Consider the following 25,358-nt stretch of genomic DNA (forward strand, 5'->3'; position numbering starts at 1 on the left):
ATGGATTTTGGGCCTGTGAACAACCCCCCCAACTGATCTCATGGCTGATCTTCTTCCTATCTTCACTCTCCATCTCCGGTTTCTGCCCTTCAATTGGCTGCCTGGTTGTGGAGAACAAAAACCAGTCTTTCTCTCTCCTCCCTCTCTCTGCTGCATCATAGAGACTATTCATGTGCAAGAAATCAAGAAGAAGAGGGACTGAAGCATGCTTGTCCGACTGCAATCGGATTGCTTCAAGATGAAGAGGAGGCTGAGAAAAGAGGCTCAGAACTAAAGAATGGTTGCTCGTTGGTCTGTGGGCTGCTCAGAATAATGATTAAAAAACCCACAACATGCAAGACACATAGTATGCTTCAATTTTATAAAGAAATTTGCTTGCTTTTGTTGTTTCATGGTCCAAATGTTGTTCATATGCGACGAATTTTTTTTGAACCTTGTTTACATCATGTTTGAGGGCTGTAACTATAGAAATGCAGAACCCGTAATGATTTAGAGTTGTTATTAATTCTTTAAAACTCGTAAAATGTTATTTTTAATTGAAATTAGTGGTTTTTTCGATTTTGAGTTGGAGAAAAGGAATGGAAATGGGATAAAATCAAAGAAAATGTTAAGTTTCAGTCAAAACAATAAGCCAATACAAAAAATCTGAAAATACCTATTTTTATGAATAATAAATAGAGAAAAATAGCAAAAAATAGAGAAAATTGGGATTTTTGCACTCAATAAATATGGAAAAATAAGATTTATATGCATGAATGTTTGGCAAGGTTAAAGGATGAGGTTAAGACTCAATTTGGCCTTTTCCTTTGTGTTATATTCCGTGTTTATCACTTTTTACATACAAAAATGATACAAAACAACCATTTACACCTATGCACCAAAGCAACACCTAAACGGTGAGGGGAGGATGAAGGTTGTGTGACGATCTAATTGCTGAAAAGATACAAATTCATATCTCCCTCTTTGTGCATAGCATTTAGGGATCATTTCATAATTAAATATAGGTGACTAGTAGGACGGAAGTTTCGATGCTAGTCCCTAAAGCAATGCAGCACGTAATGGCTGGTTAAGATTCATGAAAGGGTTGTTTTTTGCACCTCATGTGGTTTTTTTTAATCATAAAATGGTTGTGCATAATTGTCATACACCTTGCATCAAGCATGCCATGTGATAGCTTATGGAATGCCTTGCACTTATTTGGTAAACTTTGACCAACACTGAGAGGACATGAAACCTAAACTGTAGGGTTAGACGGGTGGTGCTTATGTTGGGAAAATTTTTGTGAGGCAAATAAAAATCTCCTGGAATGCTGAATTATGAAAGAGTGGAGTTTGCGTGAATGTTACATGTGTTAGCGACGCATCTTGGGGCTAATCTCCTAGGTGTAGGAGAGTCACAATGGAGCTGCGGAAATTAGCCAAGAGGTGCTTCCCTATGTGTGTATTACGAGGCATTATGCCAATATGTTATGGGATCTCCCTCTGAGGAGAAGGGAAGATGAACATTGAACTACATATTGGATAAAAACGCAAAATCGTCATAAGTATTTAGTGCAAAATGAGTTTGAGACGCTCCTGGCCCGCGAGACCATGTGTGGTGGGGTTGTCTATCATATGCATGAGGTCCGGCTAGTGCTATAGCTAGTGCTGGTCCATTTTAAGTTCCTTCAGACACCCTCTTCATCAAGGAAGGCATTTACTTCCTATTAAGTTTTAGTGCTTCTTTAGGAAATTAACATCTATTTCTATTTGTCTATACTATTTCATCATCGGCATAGCAACATTAGGAGGAGTCAACAACATAGACGCATTCTTCATTATGCTTCCTCTTCCATTCGAATTGGTCATAGATGTACTAGTTGCACCTTGACTTCCATTGATCAATGCCAAATTATCCGATCTAGACTCAAATTTTGGTTTGATCTAGATGCGTAGGCTACTTATAAACATGACTCTACCTCCTCTACTCATGTAATAATGGTATCTATATCAACAAGAACAACACTACTCAAGTCCACTTGGATATTGAAGCCTAATCCATGTAAAAGTACTATATTTGGGCAATAGAAATATAGATTTGTAATTTGCAAAACACCTCTTTCACTTTTTTGGCATACGCTCGGGCGTTCTCATGGGGCTCTTAACATGTCATATTCAAAATATGCAACCAATAATGATCACCTTTCTCCAGGGCAAACTCTCTTCGAAAGACTATAAAGAATAAGTCAATTGTGGTTATAGTCTCAGCTTCCAAGCCATGATACCACATTGCAGCTCTTCCTTTCGGATTAATATTCAAAAACATCATGAGATGTCCTTCATCCTAAATTTGACAATTGAATATTAGTTTTTGGAACTCATTGATGTGGAGCTCCGTATCTTCTTCTACTAATCCACTAAAAATTGGTAGAGAGAAATCTAAGGCTCGCAAATCCAACATCCTTGTAGGGATTGTAATGGGTTGTGCCATAATGATAAATGGATTCGCTATAAGGGTCTATAGTATCGGTGGGACTACACCTCCACTTGAAGTTGGTTGACTTATTAGCGTAAGAGGCACACTAGACCTTCTCCCTTCCCCTAATGGGCTAGCTAGGATAATAGGCTCAACAAGACCCTCTTTCTCAAGAATATCACACTACTATGCTTAGAAGAAAATCTCCTAAGGATCTCAACTCACCATCTGTCCCATTCCTCTCTTTCTTGATGTTAGATCTTGGGTTCATAGTTTCTATCATGAAATAATGGATGTATTTCAATGTTCTTTGCCATACACTAAACAATTGGTCCCTATTAACCAAGATTCGAAAATTATCACTTATCAATGACTCTCCCGACAAATGCACCACTTGTTGTCAAGATCTAAAATGAACCTGACGCTAGCTCTAAGGCTTTAGTTAGGCCTCCTATGCTCACTAAACCACCCATATGGCCTTTGGGCCAAGAGGCATTGGAGGCTACACACATTCTCTAAATAAATCTCCCATTTGTATCAATTTGTAGTCCAATGATTTTTTCCATCCCAACACTAATAGAGGGAGTATTCCACACATATAGGTGATCAACATCTCCTTGCACACACATACAAAGACCCCCTAGCTGACTGATATGGCTCCTACTACTCTCTTGCATCCTGGGGATTGGCACCATGATGCGCCGTCTCAAACATAAAATACAATCACAACATTGTCTAATATTTTGATAAAGTGTTGCATGAGATAGTTTCTTTCCTTACATAAGAGTCTCCCAAAGAAAACTATACTATCCTATAGCTCAAGGATTCTCACACTCTCATTGTGGGTCAATAGTTTTAGCAACCAATTGTAATGCATCCAAGAGACTTCCTCTTTCTTGATACCGTGTATAAGAATGCAAATTCAAGGTGTAATGACATTTAGTGCTCAAACAAATTAACCACAAATTAGTTGACGTGTCATGTGAAAAAACATTCTTTCAATGATTTCCTTTCTAATTTATTGTTGCATTATAAAAAAACACCTGACTAATCTCTACTATTGTTTCTTTAAACTTAAATTAAGCGAGTGCTATATGCCATGATATGCAAAAAAATTAGAATTCAATTGATACGTAACTTTCCATAAGCCCCCTTTCACCTATCATTTCGTTTTTGTAATCATACACCGATTTAAGAGGGTATTTCATGTCATTTTTCCATGTAGAAAAGTGGTAAACATATACTTTTATATAAAGATAGAGGTAGACTAAGGCAAATCTTCATGCCCTACCTTCATGATATATACACACATATGTCTATTTTAGAGTAAATTTTTACGTACAAAAACTAAATTTTCATCAAAAAATCAAATTTCAATTATTTTTTGTTATTTATCTTGATACTAATGTTTAGATTTTTTATTTTCACATTTATGAAGCTTATGTATATTGTAATTTAGTATTTCATTCAATATAACTCTATATAAACACCATTTGAACTATTATCATTTTTCTACTAGTTCACACATTGCAAGTTTTACAATTTTGATTTTCATTACATGAATTTCTAGAAATTATTGATTATTCTAGAATTTCAAAAATGTTCAAGCATATTTAAATATTTTCTATCATTTTCCATAATAAGAACGAGAGATTCATCATAAAACCCCTTACGCTTTAAACCGCATATGGATATCATCGTATTTCAAAAATGAGAAGCTGATGAGACTCTTTTACAACCATTGACACCTCCTTTGCACTTCCTTGTTCCATTCCTCGCATCTTCGTCACATAAACCAGCACCCATTCCCCCTCATCCTCTTAGCCCAAATGAATTGCATTTATGGTGAGAGAGAAAGAGAAGAGAGAAATGATAAATTTCTATTTTTTCTAGAGGGCCTTTGATATCAATCAAACGCCTCCATGGAGTGGGAAGATGGAGAGCAAAAACTTGCAACAAAGTGGATAGAAAACAAAGAGAAACTCCCATGGTTGTCATGCAGAGGGAAGAGAGGAGGAAATGAACATCAAAAGATTTCAAACAAGAGGATTTTTCCACCTTTTCATCTTGATAAAATAAATGGCTAAAATATGACAACAAAACATTACTATTGGAAAATGACAATCACTCTAGCCCACCTCGGCAAAACTAAGAATTGATCAACTTTACTATTGGAAAATGATAATTACTTGATCCATTTCAATAGAACTAGCAATTTCAAAAATAATAAATTGAATTTTCAAAAATATCAAAATTATTTTATGAAAATGCCTAATTGATTTTTAGAAAAGAAATTACACTATGAAAGCCTTCCCCTCATTGGTGGAGTGTACTCTCTCTTCTCTCGCTAAACCCTCTACTAATGCCAGTTTTATGAAGATTTCTTTAGATTGTCCATATTCATGTCATCATTGTAATAGAGTAGTACTCTGACATTCTCACTGTGGAATCGTTTGTAAACCCCTTTCTTATTTTTTGAAGGTAAAAACCATTGGGTGGGGATAGATTTTAATGAAGTGAAAAATAGACACTTATTTTCTAGTGAAAGAATAATACTCTAGCCATATTAGCATGAGTATATGATGTAAGATGTTTTTTTTTTCATTATTCAGTAATACAAGTCCTCTTCATCTCCAACCTTCTTGCTTTAATGTCCATGGCTTCCTCCCCTTTCTTAGACTTCTCTCCTCTCAGACTCCTTTATAGTCTTGTTATTGACAAAGGTTTTTTGTATTTATCTAAAAGTTCATTTGCTCAAGGAACTGGATAATGGCTTTTTATCATGTATTTATAAGGGCTTAAAATATTAATACTTTATTTTATGGTTCTTTAATTTTTTTAAACAATTGATTGTATTCTATATTCATAATTATCCTTACATGGAGGTTGCCTTCTAAGAACTAATTCATTGGCATGATCTTATTAGATATTGCAAGTGTTTTGGCCATATTATAGCCAAAATATTGTGGAATTCATAACCAAGAAATTATCTACAAAAATATCGACACTTTATTTTCAAATCTAATAGCTTACTTAATATTAAAACCTTGATAAAGTAATCGAGATATGGCACACCTCTATACGTCAACTGAGTCATTTACAAATGCAAGCTAGGGAGAGAATAAATAGATAAACTAAATCACTTTTTTGCCAAAATAAAGTTCTAATTGTGAAATAAATAAGCTAGCCATGAAAATCAATAAGCAAAACATTTTATGAAAGAGTATAGTCAAAGTTACATGGATATATTGGTAAATTAATAATGTGTTTACAAAATCCCCTTCTTGTGAGTTAACTTATGTACACATTAAAAAATCTTAACAATAAAAAAAATCATGTATCCCTATCAACTCTTTACCCAAGAAAAAACCATATCCCTTTGACATTGTGCCTTGCACTGAAGAGAGTCATTCAAAATACTCATTTCTTCAATGGTGCACAAAATCAAGTATCATTTGAGGCACTCATTTTCTTATGTGGATACCTGTTACTAGCATAACACCCAACTAGGATAAGAGTTTTCCTCAATTACTATGAGTTAACATTAAGAGGTTTGGAAGCATGAGAACATTAGGCTTTGTAATTATATAATTTTTGGAAAATTGTATCAATCACTCAAAGCCTTGTACTAATTCTCTGAGAATTGTGCTCTTCTCTTGTGCAAATTTTCACAAACCTATCAAAGGCTAGCATAGGAAAAGGGACAAAAAGTGTAGAAAAGAGAGAAGACTGGTCAATTAGCCAAAAGTTAGACAAGTTGCCTTAGGGAAAGGGGAAATCCTAACCCTAGAATTCATGTATAAAAGTAATGAGCTTGAATGGAAATGGTTATTCTTGTGTGTCTAAACTTTGCACCTCTACTTCCTTGCTTCAAAGTCTTCTTTGAGGGAGAGTGTGTGTGAGAGTGTGAGATTGAGGAAGAGAGAAAGAGTGAGTGGTCAAAGACAAGGAGAGTGAAACCTATAGCCTTCTTTGGAGTACTCTTTTGTACCCACCATGCTTTCTCTTGTGTGACGAGGGAAAAGGCACCTTTAGTAAGACCTACTCTCCTTCTTGGAACTCTAAAGGCCACCTCTTCTCATCAGCATACATCCTCATTTGGTCTTGAGCTTTCCTAAGATTCATTTTACATTGCTCAAGAAGGGTTTGCATTCTTTCCAACTCTTCCTTCCCATGAGGGTTGATGCTTTCATTAAAGATGACTGTGGGTAAGGGCACCTTGTAGCCATACATAGCCTCAAAGGGCGAGACTCCAATACTAGCATGGGTAGAGTTGTTATAAGCAAACTCAACCAAGTGTAACCAAGAATCCCATGAATTTTGGACATCATAGAAGAAATGGCAAAGATAAGTCTCCAACCATTTATTAACTCTTTCTATCATTCCATCAGTTTGTGGATGATAGGCCGTAGATGGAGCCAATTTAGTGCCCATAGATGTAAATATCACTTGCCAAATAAACTGACTGGCCACTTGAGAGGCAGTAAATTGGATCTTGGTTGGAATGAAATGGGCTTCCTTGGTGAGTCTATCTACCACCACATATATACTATTCCATCCCTTCTTGGTAGTAGGCAAGTGAGTAATGAAATCCATAGTAATGTGAGTCCATTTACATGTAGGAATAGGTAATGGTTGTAACAAACCTCCTAGCTTATGGGTGATGTCCTTATTCTATTGACAAGGCATACATTTCATAACAAAGTCCTTGACATCTTTCCACAGTCCTTTCCAATAGAAACTTCTGATGATCCTGTCATAGGTCTTGAAAACTCCCAGATGTCCAATTAAAGGTGTAGAATGGAGTTTCTCCATAATTTTTCGTGTAAAAGAAGAGGTAGAAGGAATGAAAATCTTGCCTTTCAACCAAATAATGCCATTTTTAAACTGATAATGCGAGTTTTCTTCCATAAGACTTTGTTGTATTTTTTAAAAAATATGGTTGAATTCCTCATCCAAAAGATAAGCCTCTTGTAGTTCTTCAATCCAATCACTATGTAGTTCAATCATTGATGAAACTTTGCAAGCCCACATACGAGAAAGAGAATCAATCACTATATTGTCTTTTCCCCTCGTATGAGTGATGTCAAAATCATAATTCTGTAGTGTAGCTACCCAGCGACGCTACTTAGGAGTAAGATTGGTTTGAGTAAGGAAATACTTAAGAACCTTGGATCACTCTGGACTCTGAATTAGTTGCCATACAAGTAATGGTGCCATTCCTTAATTGCATGCAAGATAGCCAACATCTTTCGGTCATAAACATTCATGGCCATTTCTTTATCTGTAAGCTTACGGCTCTCAAAGGCAATCAATCCATGCTCCTGTAATGAAATAGCCCCAATGCCACGGCCACTAGCATCACTTTGTATGGTAAATTTGTTGGAGAAGTCTAGGCATACTAAGATAGGAGCAGAAGTAAGGAGTCCCTTTAACTGGTTGGAGCTACTATCTACAAGAGCATCGCAAAAGAAAGCCTCCTTCTTCAACATGTCAGTCAAAGGAGCTACAATAGCCACATAATGCTTGATGAATCGGTGATAGAATGAAGATAGACCAAGGAATCCTCTAAGAGAGGTAGTAGTGGTGGGTGTTGGCCAATATTTTATACATTGCACCTTCTTGGGATCAGCCTGTATCCCTTTTTCACTCACAATATGTCCCAAGTATTCCACTTGAGTCTACATGAAAGAACATTTATTCTCCTTAACAAAAAGCCTGTGATGTCTCAATACATCAAAAACCTTCCTCATATGTGCTAAATGATCTTGTAAAGTCTTACTGTAGATTAGAATGTCATCAAAGAACACTAAGACAAAGTGAAAGAGGAAAGGCTGCAAAATCTTATTCATCAGTCTCTAAAGGTAGCTGGAGCATTTGTAAGCCCAAATGGCATCACTAAGAATTGATAGAGCCCTCGATGAGTCCTAAAAGCATTCTTGACTTCATCACCCTCCCCATGCGAATCTAATGATACCTTGATCTCAAATCAATCTTTGTAAAGAATCGAGTCCCCCTTAAGCTCATCAACCAAATCATCAATCCTGGGTATGCGATACCTTTTCTTCAATGTGATCTTATTAAGATCTCTGTAGTCAATGCACATTCAGAAAGATCCATCTTTCTTTTTTACTAACAAAACTGGAGATACATAAGGTGAAGAACTTGGTTCAATGAATCCCATCTCAAGAAGCTCCTTGATTTTCTTGGCTACTTCCTCTTGTTCACACTTAGATAATCTGTAAGGTGGCTTATTGATTATCTTTGAGTTGGGCTCCAAATCAATAGGGTGATCTACTACTCTCTTGGGAGGCAATGAAGTAGGCACCTCAAACAAATCCCTATACTCCTCAAGAAGAGTTATCAAGGCCGGATGGCTTGCTGAATTATTGGACTGATCTTGCATCTCTTTATTCAAATGCAAAACAAATATTTGTGAATGCCTCTTGTACACCCTTTTAAGTTGTTGAATGGTAATAAGTTGAAAATCTGATCTACTAGGAATTCACTGTAAATGGATGAGCTATCCATTGAAGATAAACTCCATATACAACTGTGAGAAATCCATAGTGATCTTGCCTAATGTCATCAACCAATCACAACCAAGTACAATGTCTATAGGCCCCATTTCCAAAGTAATCAGGTTTACATTTGCTTCAAAATTTTCAGCCAACTATAAAGAAACATGTGGGCATATCTGTGTGCTGATTTCTTCTTCACCATTGGCCACTTGAACTCTAATGGGCTTCTATAAATCTGTGGGAATACAATTCAGCTTGTACGCAATGGACTTATTCACAAAACTATGGGTACTGCCACTATCTATCAGAATGAACACAAATTTTCCATGAATGTTGCCCTTCATACAAAGTGTACTAGGGCTTTTATAACTTGTCCAAGCATCCATGGAAATAAAACAACTAGTGGCAGCATGAGAGCCGAATTTTGGTGATGGAAAGTGCTTAAAAATAGCTAAAAATTATGAATATCAAGGGAAAAATATTCACCGCCAAAGGCGGCAGCTTGATCTAGGACGATTTTAAGCGTCAAGCAGTCGACGGGTGCCCAAGTGACACGTCCGGATTTTTAGTAAATTTTCTATCAATTGGGACGGGATGCGGGAGCTACAGGCCTGTCCGCGATGCTGAGACGGACGCCCAAAATTTTACAGCACGTCAATCGGAGCTCAAACGAGGAAGATAGCCAAAAACCGGCCGGGACGCCCAAGAGAGTGGCCAAATTTGAGAAATCAAAAGGCATGACTAGTGGGGGGGGTGCCCTTTGGCTTCCCCACCTCCAATTTTTCGTCGCAATCCAGGAAGTGCCACGGATTGAACGACGGCAAGGAAAAAAAACGGCCCCCCATTGAGGCATGGATGTCACAAACAAGTGATGGAGATGAAGGTAGGGGCAGACTCCAGCAATTCCATGCTCCACATCGCCGCCCCTCGCGCGAGATATGGTGGCTCGGATCACAACCTGCAATTTCAGTATTTCTCTCTCCTCCTCCTCTCTCCTCTTAACCCCCGTTCATGCGTAGAAGAATAGAATGGAAATGGACGGCCGGGGATGCCGATTCTTGACGAGATTGAAGGGCAATGCCAAATCATTGTAGATTGCTGATTCCAAGCAGAATTTATGGCTGGAAATCAGTCGTGGGACATGCCAAATTAAATACAAAAACCCGCAAATCACGGTAATAATAGTTTTTATAAAGAAAATGGTCTTTGGATGCAATTTTGGTTTATGAAAATGTGTTCATATGGAATGAGATTCGAGTATATCATTTTTTGAGTTGTTTTCTGTCCGTTTATCATTTAAAAATAAAAAATACATGTGTTGGATGGCAGAAAACGGTAAACCGAAACACGTAAAATGCTAAAAAATAAAGGAAAATGGGGTTTTTGGGGAGAAAAATGATGAAATAATTAATCCACATCAACTAAAATTTTATTTTTGCTGAAAGGAACTAAGGGCCTCAGCCCATAAACTGATCTCAATTTTCAGTAATTAAAAATTGAAGAAAAATGGGAAAAATAGCAAGAAAATAGGGAAAAACCCTATAAAAATAGAAAAAAATACATTCGGGCTTCGAAAAAATAATGGTAAATAAGAGCAATGTCCGTGGATGTATAGTAGGGCTGAGGCATGAGGATTTTCTTCGGATCAGCCCTACTTTTGTGTTTTAGTGCGTTTTTCCCGTTTTTTATATACAAAATAATGGCAAAATGTCGTGTAAAGGTATGCAACGATGCAATATTTAAACGGGGGAGGGTAGGGTAGTTGAAATATGTCTAAATTCTGTGTAAGATGATGGAAAAGTTGCTGATTTTTATGCATAGCATTTAGGATGGAAAATAATTAAAATTAAGAGCCTAGTAGCACGAGGATCACCTCGGTGCTAGGCCCATGCAACGAAGCAAGAACGCTAGAGAAAAGAAACCATTAAAAGAATGTTTTTGCACTTGTGCACGATACTGTTTTGCTAAATGTTTGAGCACTAGGCATCCACCAAATGCATAGAGTATGAAAAGAATTTAAAGGTATCAGAGACCAGCTCCTGGACATGCATTGCAATTGTTTTATTAGGACATGACCTACGTTGAGAGGCAGTGAGGTACCCATGCTATAGGTAGACGCGGGTCCCAAAGGGGAAAGCAAGTGAGGAAGAAATTGTACACTCCTGGACACGCTTATTTGGTACCTTGAGCTACTTTTGTGCAATGTGTCTATTTGTTGAGTGACGCACTGCGGGGCCAATCCCCAAAGTGTAGGAGAGTCGCAGAGGGTTGACGGCATTCAGCCATAGGAGGAACCCCATGTGTATGTGATTCAAGCCTTTTGGCTCTGTGAAAGGGACTCCCTCTGAGGAGTGATATTGGGTTAGGATCAGTTGGACTATAACGTATTACAAACGCAATGTTTAGGAAGGTAGAGATTTTGATAGACGCTCCTGGCCGCGAGGCCGAGGGGTTGTCTTGTGCGTAGTGATGAGGCCCGCCTAGTGCATGAGCCAGTGCCAGCTCGTTTTTAGGTCCATTAGTGGTGTGTTTGCCGGGAGCCGCTTAAAAGTGGCGGTCCTCAAATCCTAGTTGTCTAGGGACCAACTAGCAATTTATGCTAAAGGATGTCCTCCTAGCTCCAGTCGACTCACTCTCTGTCTCTCTCGCTCTCCGTTGGTTAGAAATGGGGTCCTCTTGCCCTCCCAGAGTTTATACCCTGCTAGTTCTGCCCTACACACTACAGGTTCCTTCCCTGGCGTTTCCTATGTCGTTACCTTGCATCTACTCCATTTTTCCTTTTGTTCCTGTGGTTTTCCCCCTGTTCACAGCAGCAGCCCTCTGCCTTTTCGTGTGTGATTTCCTACTGCTAATCTATCCTAAACACATCCTGAATCGAAAGCAAAACACTAAACTAATTTCTCCATGTTTTCCAGTCATTAATAACCAGATTGTTCCAAAACACTTACCTGTTTTGAAGATAAAAAACACCAGACTTCCTACCTATCTCAAGCTCCGTTTCGGGTGAATGCCCTACTTCGATGCTCGATATGGGGCGCGCGAGTGCTCGAGCTTGAATCCGTTGGTCCCGGCAACAGAACCAAAATGTGGGAACTTTAGCTCAACCGCCAAGACCCACTGACCGCTTATTGTTTCAAGCGTTCCAAGCGAGCTCTCATGGCCATCTCTCACCTAGCCGACGCGCCGTCGATCCTACGAATGCAGTGAACTTACCTTGATGCTTGATCGAGTACCCTCCTCTCTCTCACACTTTGGTAGCTCCACGATTCTTGATGCTAGCTCAAGCATCCTCAAGCCTCCTCCATCTCCAAGCCTCATCCTCCATAGCCGCGCGCGCAAGAGAAGATAAGAAAAGAGAATAGGAGAAGGGGAGAGGAGATGGTGGAGAGCTTCACCCTCTTGATTCCTCACTCTCTCACACACTCACTCCCTCACACTCTCACACTCCCTCTCTCAAGAGCATACACAAGTAAGAAGGAGAGAAGAAGAGAGGAAGAAGAAGACTAGTTTTGCCACACCAAAGAATGAGCTCTTCATTCACTTTTCAACTTTATATACAAAACCCTACTTCCCTTTTGGGCGGTCATTCCCTTTTTCCCTTTTTTACATGGTCGGTCATAGCCCAGGCCCTGTTTTCCATTGTCCTTTTATCTTCCTTGCTTCCTTTTCACTACCCTTTTATATTTACAAATAGCACGGGTGAGAGCCCGGCACTCTTTTACAAGATTTTAGGGTGCGCTTTTTATGCGCCTTTCCCTTTTCGTGGTTGCCTTGGCCTTTAACGATTGTCCTTGCGCTTTTGGCCTTTTCTCTTTCTTTTCCCTCCATCGGGTTACCTTTCTTTTGCCTTTGCCCTACATCTTTTCCACTTTCTTTGGCTCTCTTCGTGTTGGGATTAACAGCCACTATGATGTAGCGAGCTTGGGAATATTGTGATGCAGGGATGATAGGTCCAATAAAATCGAAGCCCCATTTTTCAAAGGGTTGTTGGGCTATGACAGGGGTTAATTCCATCTTGTCCTTTCGCACAGGCACTTTGGTCCTTTGGCACTCATCGTAGTGCTTTACAAATTTAGCTGCATCGCGGAAGAGGGTGGGCCATTATAGCTGGGATTATAGCACTTTTCGGGCTGTCGTGTCCCCACTAAAGTGTCCTCCAGTGATTCCTCCATGTGCTTCGTCCAATGCATCATGCATCTCTACTCACACACGCACTTGCGCAATAAACCATCTTTTCCCAACCTGTAGAGTTGACCAACTATCAGTTGGTATGGCTAAATTTTCAAGATAAGTCTTTTCAGCCTGGCCTTCTTAATGGGTCGCTTTGGTAGTCCATTTTCTAGCACTTGCACTATGTCATTGGCCCAATACGATGTCAGATCAGCTTTAAATAATTCTCGCTCACTAGATAGGTTAAAGAGATGGGCATCCGGCAAATTGTCAGGCGCGCCTTGTCCAACGGCTTCTCCTGTGGGTATGCGGGACATGTGGTCAGCCATGTAATGCTTCTTTCCTTTGCGTACAACCACAGAGAAGTCAAACTCCAGTAAGAGGAGTAACCATCTAGCTATGCGCCCCGTAGCACAAGGCTTGTTCACAAGATACAACAAGGCTTGATGGTCAACAAAAAAGACAAAGGGAGTGGCCAACAGGTAATGCCTAAATTTCTTTACCGCAAATACCATGGCCAACCCCTCCCTTTCTGTCGTGGAATAGTTCATCTTGGTCTCCATGAGCTGCCTGCTGGCAAAACTCACCAGGTAATCCAAGTTATGTTCACCAGGATGGCATAGCACGGCTCCAATAGCGAACTTAGAGGTGTCTATGTGTACATGGAACGTTATGTTCCAGTCTGGGGCTCGTAGGATTGGTGCAGTCGTAAGAGCCTTTTTCAACTCCTCATATGCGTGCTGGCATTCCTCAGTCCACTCAAACACTATCAATAGCTTGTACAATGGTCCAGCTATTAGTGCGTAATTTAGTACAAAATGTTGATAATATCCAGTGTATCCCAAGAAGCACTGAACTCCCTTATAGTTTTCGGGTGGTGGTAAGTCAACAATGACTTTGACTTTGGAAAAGTCAGTAGCAATGCCGTTCCTTGACACTACGTGCCCTAAGATGCATCCGTGTTTTACCCAGAACTGGCACTTTAAGGGGTTCAACGAGAGGTGGTAGAGCCTACACCTTTCAAAGATGGCTCTCAATTTCTCCAAGTGTTCGGCCCACCTAGAGTGTAAACATAAGTCGTCTACGAACACTTCCAGTTCACGCCTAAGCATGTCCTTAAAGATAGTGCACATTAGGCATTGGAAAGTTGCAGGTGCGTTCATTAGCCCAAAAGGCATGACAATGTAGGTGAACATGCCCCATTCCGTTGCAAAGGCAGTCTTGTGCCTGTCGTTGGGGTACACTTGCACTTGATTGTAGCCCGAGAAACCATCTAGAAAACTGTAGGCTTCCTTTCTTGCTACCCTCTCAAGCATGTGATCGATGCAAGGTAAAGGATAGTTATCCCTCTTCGTAGCGGCATTCACTTTTTTGTAGTTCATGCACACTTGGATTTTTCCATTTTTTTTCATGACAATCACGATAGGTGATACCCAGCCCATGTGCTCGACCACATATTTGAAACCTGCCCTCATGAGTTTATCAATCTCCTCTTTTACTGCATGGGCATGCTTGGGATTCATGGGGTAAGGTTGTTGTTTCGTTGGCACTGCATCTCGGACCATTGGATGTTATGAGTCACGACCCTAGGGTTGACTCCCTTAAGTTCGCCAGGCAAATACGTCAATGTACTCTTGCAGGAGCGCAACGAGTTTGGTCTCTTCATCCTCCACCAAGTCATCTACAACCAACACCGGTCTTGGTTTTTCACCTACCCTGGCCAAGTTAACCACTTTGACTTTGGCGGGTCCCTCGATCGGTTCACTAGTCTGACCTTGTCTTTTTGCACCTAACAGAATCACCACTCTGTCACCCTTTTAAAATTTTGTAAACCGTTTGGGCAGATCGTGTGGTTTCTTCTGCCTTTCCGCTTCTAAGTCCCTTGCTTGCTTTTTGGCCTCCTCTTTTAGCCTCCTGTGCCTCAGGTGGACTGGCAAGTCTCCCTTGGTGCGTTTGACCTTAGAGGGTTGCGGTATCTCGGGATCACTCTCAGTGCTAACTTCCGACTCTGAGTTGAACTCGCATCCCTCACTTGAGGAAGGTGGTTCCCTAGGGGGTCGTAGTTTCGTAGGTGCATCTGTCTTGAGCACTGGGATTACCCATGGCTGTGCTACTCCGGCTTGCTTGTAATCCACGGCTCCTATGCGTTCTAGCCAGGATCTGTCACACTCCATTCGCATGACTCCTTTTTCGTTCTGACTGATCCCTTCTTTCCTAGGCCTCGAGTCTGCCCTGATTTGTTCTATCGCTTTTCCCTCTGTGTCGTACTCTATTGTGTCTATCTCTTCTTCACTCTCTTCTCCCATAGAGTGACAATCCTCATACTCCTCATCATCCGGGTCCTGTCCTTCTGACTGCTCATCATCCTCTAAGCTTCCCTCTTCAATCTCCTTGTTGTTAGTAACTAAAGCCCAGTTATATAACAAGTTCAGGTCGTGGACCTTGGTCCATTTCCATTCTGGTTTAGCTAAAAGGTCACGTAGAGGTTTTAAGTTAGCAGCCAAATTGCCATCCAATTTATTGGTCAGATACTCTACGGTTTCTTGAAGCTCTAATTTGTTGTTGGGGACGTGGGGCGAGGCTCGTTTTGCCCAGGTTGAGTGAGCTTCTTGCCATCATGCAGAGTGGCACAACTGGCTCCTCAGTTGGCATGGTTGCGGCTTTAGTTGTCTGCTGATGTGGTTCTTCCTCATCCAAGAATGGTAGGTCAATGGTTGCCAAAACGTGCATCCAATCCCTCTCATCCTCAGGGCAAGGAATATATCTAGCGAGTGATCCATAGGGCTTGGTCGTTTGAGTATCGCCTTTTAGCATAGCCGAGATGGCAACTAGGTCAACAGGTGTCGTCGTCCAAGTGTCCATCTCTACCCTCACTGCACTAGTTCTGTTCCCTAGGAAAATCAATCCATTGCCCCAGTTCTCTATGACACGTGCATTCCTCATCCAAGGTCGGCCTAATAGTATGTCGTAATCCACTCCCTTCATGACAATGAAGTTTACCAAAAATTGCACACCAGCAATCTTTATCGGCCAATTCTTTAAGACCCCAAATGGTCTTACCCTCATTCCGTTTGCTAGTGTGACATTGAATCTAGCAGTCTCTACAGGAGGGTTTCCCCATGCCTCTAGGACTGCATGGTTTAGCACACTAACACCGACACCTGTGTCTACAATTCCTTTTCGAGTCATGTCTCCTAAGGCTAGCACGGTCAAAATTGCATGTATTTCAGTGCCTTCCCAAAAAGCATTGATGTGCAAAGACTGAGGATTTGAGTGTAGAGTTAGACTTGGGATCCGTGTAACGGCATCATGATCTTTCGGATCAGCACCCACAAGTCCTGCATGTCCCTCGATCAAGTATTTTAATTCCTGCCACAAGGAGTGATTTTGCCTAAGCAGATCCTCCAAGCTTAGAGTTACTGGAGTGGATAGCAAGGTTGTGAGGAGGTTACTGGACCCTTGTCTTCCTCTGAGGCTAGCAGTTCTAGGCCATGCATTATGTCTGCCCTGGTAAGTTTCCCCCCGGCCTTGCTGCTGAGTCGCTCCTAGTGGTGCAAGTATGCTCCCAGCCTATGGTTTTGAGGGTGAGACTGGTGTGCTAACACTGGAGAAGTCGTCCATAGGGTCTTCCAATATGGGTTCAGCATCCTCGAGGTGCTTTTGGGCGTCCTTGACCCACTCCTTGACCTTGGCTATAGCCTCAAGTTGCTGTTTGGGGTGGGGATATTCCCCTACCTTGGCACTCCCTAGCTCTGTTGTCTTAGGAGCTGAGGTCTCTGCCTCTGCATCTGTGACCTTCTTTCCCGTGACTAGCATAGTCGGTTCCTCGATTTTAAGGGTTATCTTTGCATCGGTTCTCTTTTTCCGTCTCCTTCGGCTTTTCTTCCCCATTGAGGTTGGATCAAGGTTACTTGGCCCTGGCAAGGAGATGCCTGCTTGTTTCGTTTGAGCTCGCGTCATAGCATGTAGTGGGATGGGTGTATCCTCACTACCAAAAGTTTCCACTCCAAAGAGCCCCAAAGGCATTGATGGCATGTTGGCAGAGCTGGTTGATGGCTTCCACCTAGGACAGTCAGGAAACAGATGTGTGATTCCACACTCTGTGCATTGGAGATCCGCTTTATCCTTGTTAGCTTGTTCTCACTCTGGGTAGCGTGATGAAATGTGGCCTGGGTGGCCCGCAAGTCCAGCATGTGACTGGATCCTGGCTGGGCCCTCCAAAGGCTCTGCCTCTTCCTCTTCCTAAAGCCATCACCGGCACTCGCCGATAGTCCATCAGGATTGGGTTGCCTCCTCGTCATAGGATATGTACAGATTGACATATGTCTCTTCCTCATTAGGCTCATCCACAAAGTGAATAGGAGCATCGCTAGATGGGTGAGTTACGAAAGGCCCTAGTGGCATGGGTATACCGGTTGGGTTCATCTCTAGCCTATGCACGGTAGGTCTTGAGTCAGTTGGTGCTGGAAGAGCTAACTGGGCTCCCCTGCCAAAGAAATTAGGTGGCCTATTACCTAAGTATGGAGGGTTGTACTGCTGCGTATATGGGAATCTCCTCGGCATTCTGCAATGCACTGCATCATGCCCGAACCTACTGCAATTTGAGCATGGCCGAGATGTAGGATTTTGGCACTCAACTGGGAGGTGATTGCTACCGCACTACACACATTGTACATGCTATCTCACAGGCTTTCTCACGAACTCTTGTAACCGTGCAATATCCATTCTCATCTCTACCATCCCTTGGTCATGGTCTACACTCTTTCCCTTATCCTGCACGCTAGCAGGTGTTTTTTCCCCCAAGGTGGTTGATCTCTCAGGGTCCCTCTAGCTTGCATTATCTCGGTTGGTAGACCTCATGCTACGTTCCCTAAGTTGATCATCTACGCGTATTGCCTCCTCGAAGACTCAAGCTAGCATGTCTCGTTGTAAGGTGGAGTTACTGGCCCAAGCCTTGTAGAGCTCCTCACTTCGAATCCCGTTCATGAACACTGTAGACACTACCCTCTCGATAGGTCGCTCATTAGCAGGGATTCTATTGTAGAGGCTACACACCTGAGTGACGTAATCCCTAGCGTCCTCCTTCTCTCTTTGACTGATATTCATCAACCTAGCAATGAGGTTATCTGAATACCCCGCCTCCGAAAACCTCTTGATGAAGAGGCCCTTAAGGCGAGTGAAGTTTGTACGTTCTGCGTCATCCAGACTAGAGTACCAGGTCCTCCCCTTGTCGCCTAAGCACAGGCCGAAGGCTTGAGCTCGCTGCATAGGGTCAGTAAGACCATTTGCCTCACATACTTGCTCGAACTGCTCCATGAAGCTGTACGGGTCACTGCTAGGTTCATATGGAGCTAGTTGCTTTGCTACTATGGGGATTCTAGCCTGCCCTTTAGCCCCTTGTGTGACTCCCAATCCTGACAGTAGCGTGGTGGCTAGGGCAGTAGCACTCTGTTCCACGGATGTATTGTCCATGAGTCACTTTGCCACCAGTTCACTCAACGTCATGCCAGCCTCTGCTGCCCGTTCCCTCTCTACGTTCGGTCCAGACTTGGCTGCCCCAGCTAGGTCTAGTACTCGTCTAACCTCGTACATATCCACGTCTTGCTATAGCCTTCTAGCCCTTTGCTCATGGTTGTAGGAAATTATGCCTTCCAGTGCTCTCTTGATAGCTCTTCTCTCTTCTTCCAGGTTAGCCACCACTTCCTCTATAGGTCTGCCTTGGATTACGGTCCTAGTGAGTAGATCGTAGTCGTGGACCAGTTCCTAGACTGAGGTTGGAAATTCTCCTAAGTCTAATTGATCTTCCCTTTGTTCACCTCTTGATCCCGATATTGTTTTTGCTTCCAGCTCCACGAGGTTTTCAATGAATCTGATCAGCTCCGGCAGCTTCCACTCCTCTATCTTGTTGCTTCCCGTGTCTTTGTGTCTTCTCCAGGTACTACCAATAGGGCACTTAGGCACCTGTCTAAGTCTTGGGGTCTTCTCCTACTAGTGGGTTCCTTAATGTTATTAGATATCCTGGTGTGTTCCTTGTTATTCGAAAGCAATTGCGATCCTTACTCACACGTTGTGCTTAGTGCTTTCGTGGTGCTTGGTGCGAAAACAGGCTTTTCTCTTTTCTTGCTGTGCAGACTTAGTGGAGCACAAGAGTGAAGTGCCGATGCAGAAAGTGTTTAATAGAAACTCCACCTTGTTTCTACCCACATTCCCAGCCTAATTTGAGTTCTCAACTCGGTTCCCAACTATTCTATGGTCTTTCCACCCCTAAGTTTGATTGGTCTCTGAGGTTCTAATGGTCAAACTGGGTCTTGGGAGTGTTCAGGGTTGCGTCCTAGGGTCAGGTCTGTGGCAAGGCCAGCAAAAGATCCTTATCCTTTTCTTCTGGCAGGATGGTCCGATTCTGGGAATTGGACAGAGCTAGTCACTCTGGTCCATTCTTGCAATCGAACCGGTTTGGTCCGACTCTAATAGTCGGACGGAGTTGGTCCGATTCTGGGACTCATCCATCCCTCGTGGTCCGATTCTAGGAATCAGACCAGGAGGGTGGTCCTACTTTCAAAGTGGTCCTGGTCCGAGTCCATCTTCGATGGTTCGACTACAATGGTCTGACTCTAATGGACAGTCTGAGTGCCACGTGGCACATCCGATCGGGGTGTCCGATTCCGGGACTTGGACAGGGATGGTCCGACTCCCTCAGTCGGACGGTCCGATTCTGGGAATCGGACAGGACTCGGGTGGTACGATTCTAGGAATCGGACCACTGCGAGTTGGTCTGACTACGTCGGCGGCGGGCGCGATTTCGGCGCATTTGAATCCCTCTTAATGTTTGATGCACACAACCACTACAAACTTCCCATATCTGATTAGAGCACTATTGGAAAACACCAGACTCACCTAGAGTAGCACGAATCGATGGCACCTAGAATCGTGGTAGCGTTTCCTGTTCCTGTGAACCAGAAGCTCTCTCTCTCTCTCTCACACACACAAGGCTATCCAAAGAAATGAGGTTTGTTCTGGCCTCCCAAGCCTCTTAAGGTCCTTTCCCAGCACTGCAAAACCTTACAGCTAGTTACCTTTCCCTGTTTCACCCAGAAACTTGAATCTGGTCCCCTGTTTCCCTGTTTCCAGCAGCAGCGAGAACCTCTGTTTTCTCTTTTCTTACCCTAATCTAACCTTAATCTAGTGCAGCCAATATGCATAACAGAAATGCAGAATAGTAGTCCTAATCTAATGCTTCCAACAGACCCAAATACTTACTTGTTTCACTGATTAAACACTCCTAAATCTCCTAGTTATCTCGAGCACCGGTTCAGGCTGCAAACCCTACTTCCATGCTCGATTTGATGCGCGCGGTGCTCAAGGCTCGATTCCGTCGGTCCCGACAACGGAACCAAAATGGAGGGGAGCTTCGAGCTCTACCCCAAGACCTATGGACCACTTATTGCTCAAGTGTTTCGAACCGAGCGGCCATGGCTACCTCTCACATAGCCGACGTGCAATGCCTACCTTATGGGTGTAGTGAGCTTACCTTGATGCTTGATCGAGTACCGTCCTCTTTCTTGCACACCGGTAGCTTCACGATCCTTGAGGAAAGCTCAAGCAACCTCAATCCCTCCAAGATCCCTCACTCTCACACAATCACTCCCTCACTCCCTCACACTCTCTCAATCCGTCTCTCAAGCACAAGCAAGAAGGCAAGAAACAAGAGAAGAAGAAGAAGAAGCTTTGGCCACACACAAGAATGAGCTTCCCATTCACTTTTCAACTTTATATGCATGCCCTATTTTTCATGGGTGGTCATCCCCCTTTTTTACATGGCCGGCCATTAGCCGGCCCATTTTCTCATTTCCCACCGTTCTAGTCTATCCTATCCCCAACTAATGTATACAATTTGCACAGGAGGGAGCCTGGCGCTCTCTTACAAGGTTTTGGAAGTGTTTTAGCACTTAATGGTGCACTTTTTATTCTTTTACTCTCCTTGGGCGACTCTAAGACTTCTTGAGGATCGTGCCCATGCATTTAATTTTTTCCAGGATCTAGTTGCCAGTTAAGACGCCTTTTCCTTCTTTTCTCTTTTTTCCATTTCCCGCTCCTCTGTGCTAAGGTAAACAACAAGTCAGTGACATAAATGCACAACGGTCACCCTGGCATATCACGAGTGGAGCTCGATATCTCAACAAGAACCCCTTTTTACACACCTCTGTATATTCATATATTGTCTTTCATATATGTAGGGTTTTTTCTCTTTCCATCATTATTTTAGTAGGCTTCTCTAACTGCCTCACAACTAATAGGAACTCCTAGAACGGTCGCCTAGAAGGTCAACAGAACAAGCTCCCTGAATTACCTTCTAAAATAAGTCTTTCAATGCCTGACAATGCCTTTGCAAGAGGCAATGACTACTCAGAACTCCCCTAGACATATAGAGCCTAAACCTGGGACTTTATGCCTCGAGTACCGGTCCCCAACAAAGAAAAGAAAGTAACCCTTACACACACATATATCATTAATTGCTTAAGGGAAAGGACTTGGAAAGGGGACAAAACCACTTGAAATGGCCATAAGAAGTTGCTTCGCAGCAAAGGCTCCCTCTAGCGACTTCGTCAACATGTATGATGCAATCAGTACAACAAAAAATCATTAATTGTACATGCACCAAATAGATGACTGGCCCTCTTGGCCTAAAGAAATAGCACATTTCACTGCAAACTAGCTGGCCCTCTTGGCCTAAAGATGGATAGGTCATTCTTATCCATGCAATACATGGTCATCTTGACATATACATCACATCCTATCAAACTAATGAGGATACCAATGATATCAACAATTGGATGTTGAGCCCCATGCTACTCATGCTACGCAGCTCAAGGCGTGATCTTAGGCTTTTGTAAATCCTCTAGCCCAAGCCTTTCTACTAATATAGCCTCGATATTGCCTATCCTTCCTTGGATACCATTGGCTAGATGAATGACATCATTGGGCTTGCATGTCCCACGCTTATTGTCATCCAAATGAACTGGTCATTCAAGCGCCTTAAAGGCTCCTTCGGTAGAAAGAATCACAACTTGGTGCTCATTTGAGCCTTCCCTATTTGGGTTTTAACCTAAGTCAGTGTTGCAACCAAAAATAGGTAGGGTTTCAATCTGAGACCCATCACATGACTGTATCCTAGGGCAGTGCATATTGTTAGATATATCATTATGGCCTTTTGTCACACCTACATGGGAATTGATCACAATATATCCGCATGGTGTTGTTGACCTTGTATCTAATGTGCCAACCACATTTTGAGAGATCTTGGGTTTCCAAACCTATCTCACATCCCTTCTTACATTCTTAGGCTGCCTCGACTGCCCACATTGGTCCAATGGACTCATTATGGATTTATTGCTATAGCCAAATGACCTCACATCCTTATGACTTCTATCGAGCACAAGGGAACCTTTGGCATCATGCATCTTCTTCATACGAGATGTCTTTACTTGCCTTTGTCCACTCTGCATAGGAACCATGCTTTTACTAAAAGGAATAGCATCTACTCGAAAGCATGATTCATCACTAAACTGAAAAGGCTTCTCAAGAGCCTTACTAGCAGCACAACTAGGACCATTCATAGCACACATATTCATACTCATAGGCCCGATGGTCCTATCAATGCCGCCATCGCAACTACCTCTCATGGGAGCATTGTAAGCCTTGATGGGACTTACTCGGCTTGGAATTTTTTCATCCCCAAGGGGTGTATTATCCCTACTGTTGCCGTTTTTTGCTTGGAGATTTTGGCTACCAAGGTTCCCCTCATAGGCTGCCTTGGTATCAATAAGCGAACTGTCTCCTTGTAGAAATGGTTGGAAGCTAGGATGCACTTGTACTGAGCAGGGAAAACTCCAAAAGTTTTCCCAACATATCTGAATATGTCCCTCATAATCAATGACATGCATCTTTGCTTCCCTTAACGACTTAGGATTCCGCATTCCCACTTGGATTTGCATGTTAATCTCTAAGCCACTCAAAAAGATCTCACATAGCACATCACTTGCCAATGCAGTAGCTCTTCTTGGCCAAAGCCTCAGAATATCATCAAAGGCTCTAGCGTATTCTTTGCCTTAAAACTTGGGTCATAGGCACCTTCTTCTCATATTCATCTAAAAATTTATCACATAGCTCATCAAAGGATTTAATCGACCCTCTTGGGAGGCTCCAGTACCATTTTCTAGCTTCTCCCTTCAGGGTACTTGAGAATGCAAGCATCCGATGAATATCATCATACCCACTTGCAAGGCAAGTTAGGCCGTATTCTCGTAAATGCACCATCGGATCCTCATTAACCAACCCATGAAACACTGGGAGATTCCTATTAGGAGGAGGGCATTTAGTCCTTTCCTTCGAGATCAGCATTGGGGCATTGAAATCCTCATAATCATAACCTAACCACAGTTTCTTAGGGTCTTCAACCTCTTCCATTTCAACCTTTACTGGAGGAGAAACACCATACTAGGGAATATGGGAATTTCCCATAAGTTTGGGACACGTGGTCAAATGTTTGGATTTGTCATAACTTGAACACTATAACTCCAAATTGAGCGGTCTATAGCTCAATAGATTCCATTTTGCAAGCGCTTTGCAATGATAGGTCACATCATGTAGTTTTGAGAAACTTATGGGCATGTTATCCGGGTGCCACCTTTTTAGTACTCAAAAAATGGGAATTGGGAGATTCCCAAACTCACTAATATTGTATTTAGAGAGGTTAATATTATCCTTAATGTCCCTTTCTACCAACTCACAAAGTGGACTTGGGAGTCCTAAAGCTCTTAGCATGTCATTCTGATCCTTTCTTAGAGGATCTTCCATATCTTGCCCCTTCCTAGGACATTCCATGATGGCTTTATCTAGGAGCTTCTGCCCCTCGTCAAAAGAAAACTTATCCTTAGCATTTAGGTCCTCGGGACCATCCCTTTTAAGCAATGGTTTTCCCTTTACAACTAGGGCTTCTAATATCCTTGTGATACCTAAAATTTTGGCACAATGCCCCACCACATGGGATGTTTCAGAAATAACTTCACTCCACTGTATGTCAAGTTTTTCCCTTGGCACTACGATTTTAGCATAATCACTTGTTGATGCCATGACTACCATATCTTCCAACATACAAGTCCCATGCCCTCTAGGTTGATGGATGGTTATACATGATTTCTCTTGGGTAGAGACCACACCAAGGCGAACCTCGGCCCATGCCATTGCATTAGAGGATGGGGTAGCCACTAACTGGTCACTCTTCTCATCACCTAAATTATCTCCTATAGAGGACTCATGCTCTACATAACTAACTAAGTCGATCAGTAAGTTTTGTATAGGGAAAGCCAAGGTTTTCCATCCTTGAACAAACCCCATTTTATGGTTAGCTTAGCACACTCCTAATGGAAATTATAAACATAGGTCCCTTCACGACCTAGATTTGGAGACCGCCACTTATAGGCAGCTCCTGGAAAATGCACTATTGATGGGACCTAAAATGGGCCGGCACTAGCTATAGCACTAGCTGGACCTCTAACATGCACAAGATAACCCCACGGCCTCACGGTCATGAGTGTCTATAGGACAAATTGCCTTGCCATCGTACATACATTTTGCATTTGTATCATGTTTTGTAGTCCAACCCTTAACCTTCTCAGACTCCAGCTCAGAGGAAGACCCTACACATTTTGGTGTAATTCACCATGTAGAACAACATAGCAGGCACCCCTCGGTGGCTGATTGCCATGGCCCCACCATGACCCTTCTACACCTTGGGGATTGGCCCCCTCGATGCGTCACTAACACATATAACACATACGAAACACAATCTGCTCTTGGTACCAATATTATATCATTCTAGGAATGTACCAGTCCTCACTTACTTGTCCCCTTGGACCCACTGTCTAGACCTATAGCTTGGGTGCCTTACTCTCTCCAACATGGGTCATTTCTACTTCAACCAATTGCTATGCATACCAGGAATAGATACCATGTGTATATGATTCATGCAAAAGTGGATGATTGTACATAAACAATTATGGTTGAAAATCAGCCTATGTGTCGTGCAAAAATAGATCTTTTAATGAATTTTCGCTAATACGCAATGCTGCGTTGTAGGAACCTAGCACCAAGGCTAACCCTCGTGCTGCTAGATCCATTATTTTCAAATACACGACATCCTAAATGTTATGCATA

This window comes from Lygodium microphyllum, chromosome 2 (assembly GCF_053477565.2).
Source record: "Lygodium microphyllum isolate KBCC chromosome 2, Lygodium_microphyllum_v1.1.10, whole genome shotgun sequence".
NCBI lineage: Eukaryota > Viridiplantae > Streptophyta > Polypodiopsida > Schizaeales > Lygodiaceae > Lygodium > Lygodium microphyllum.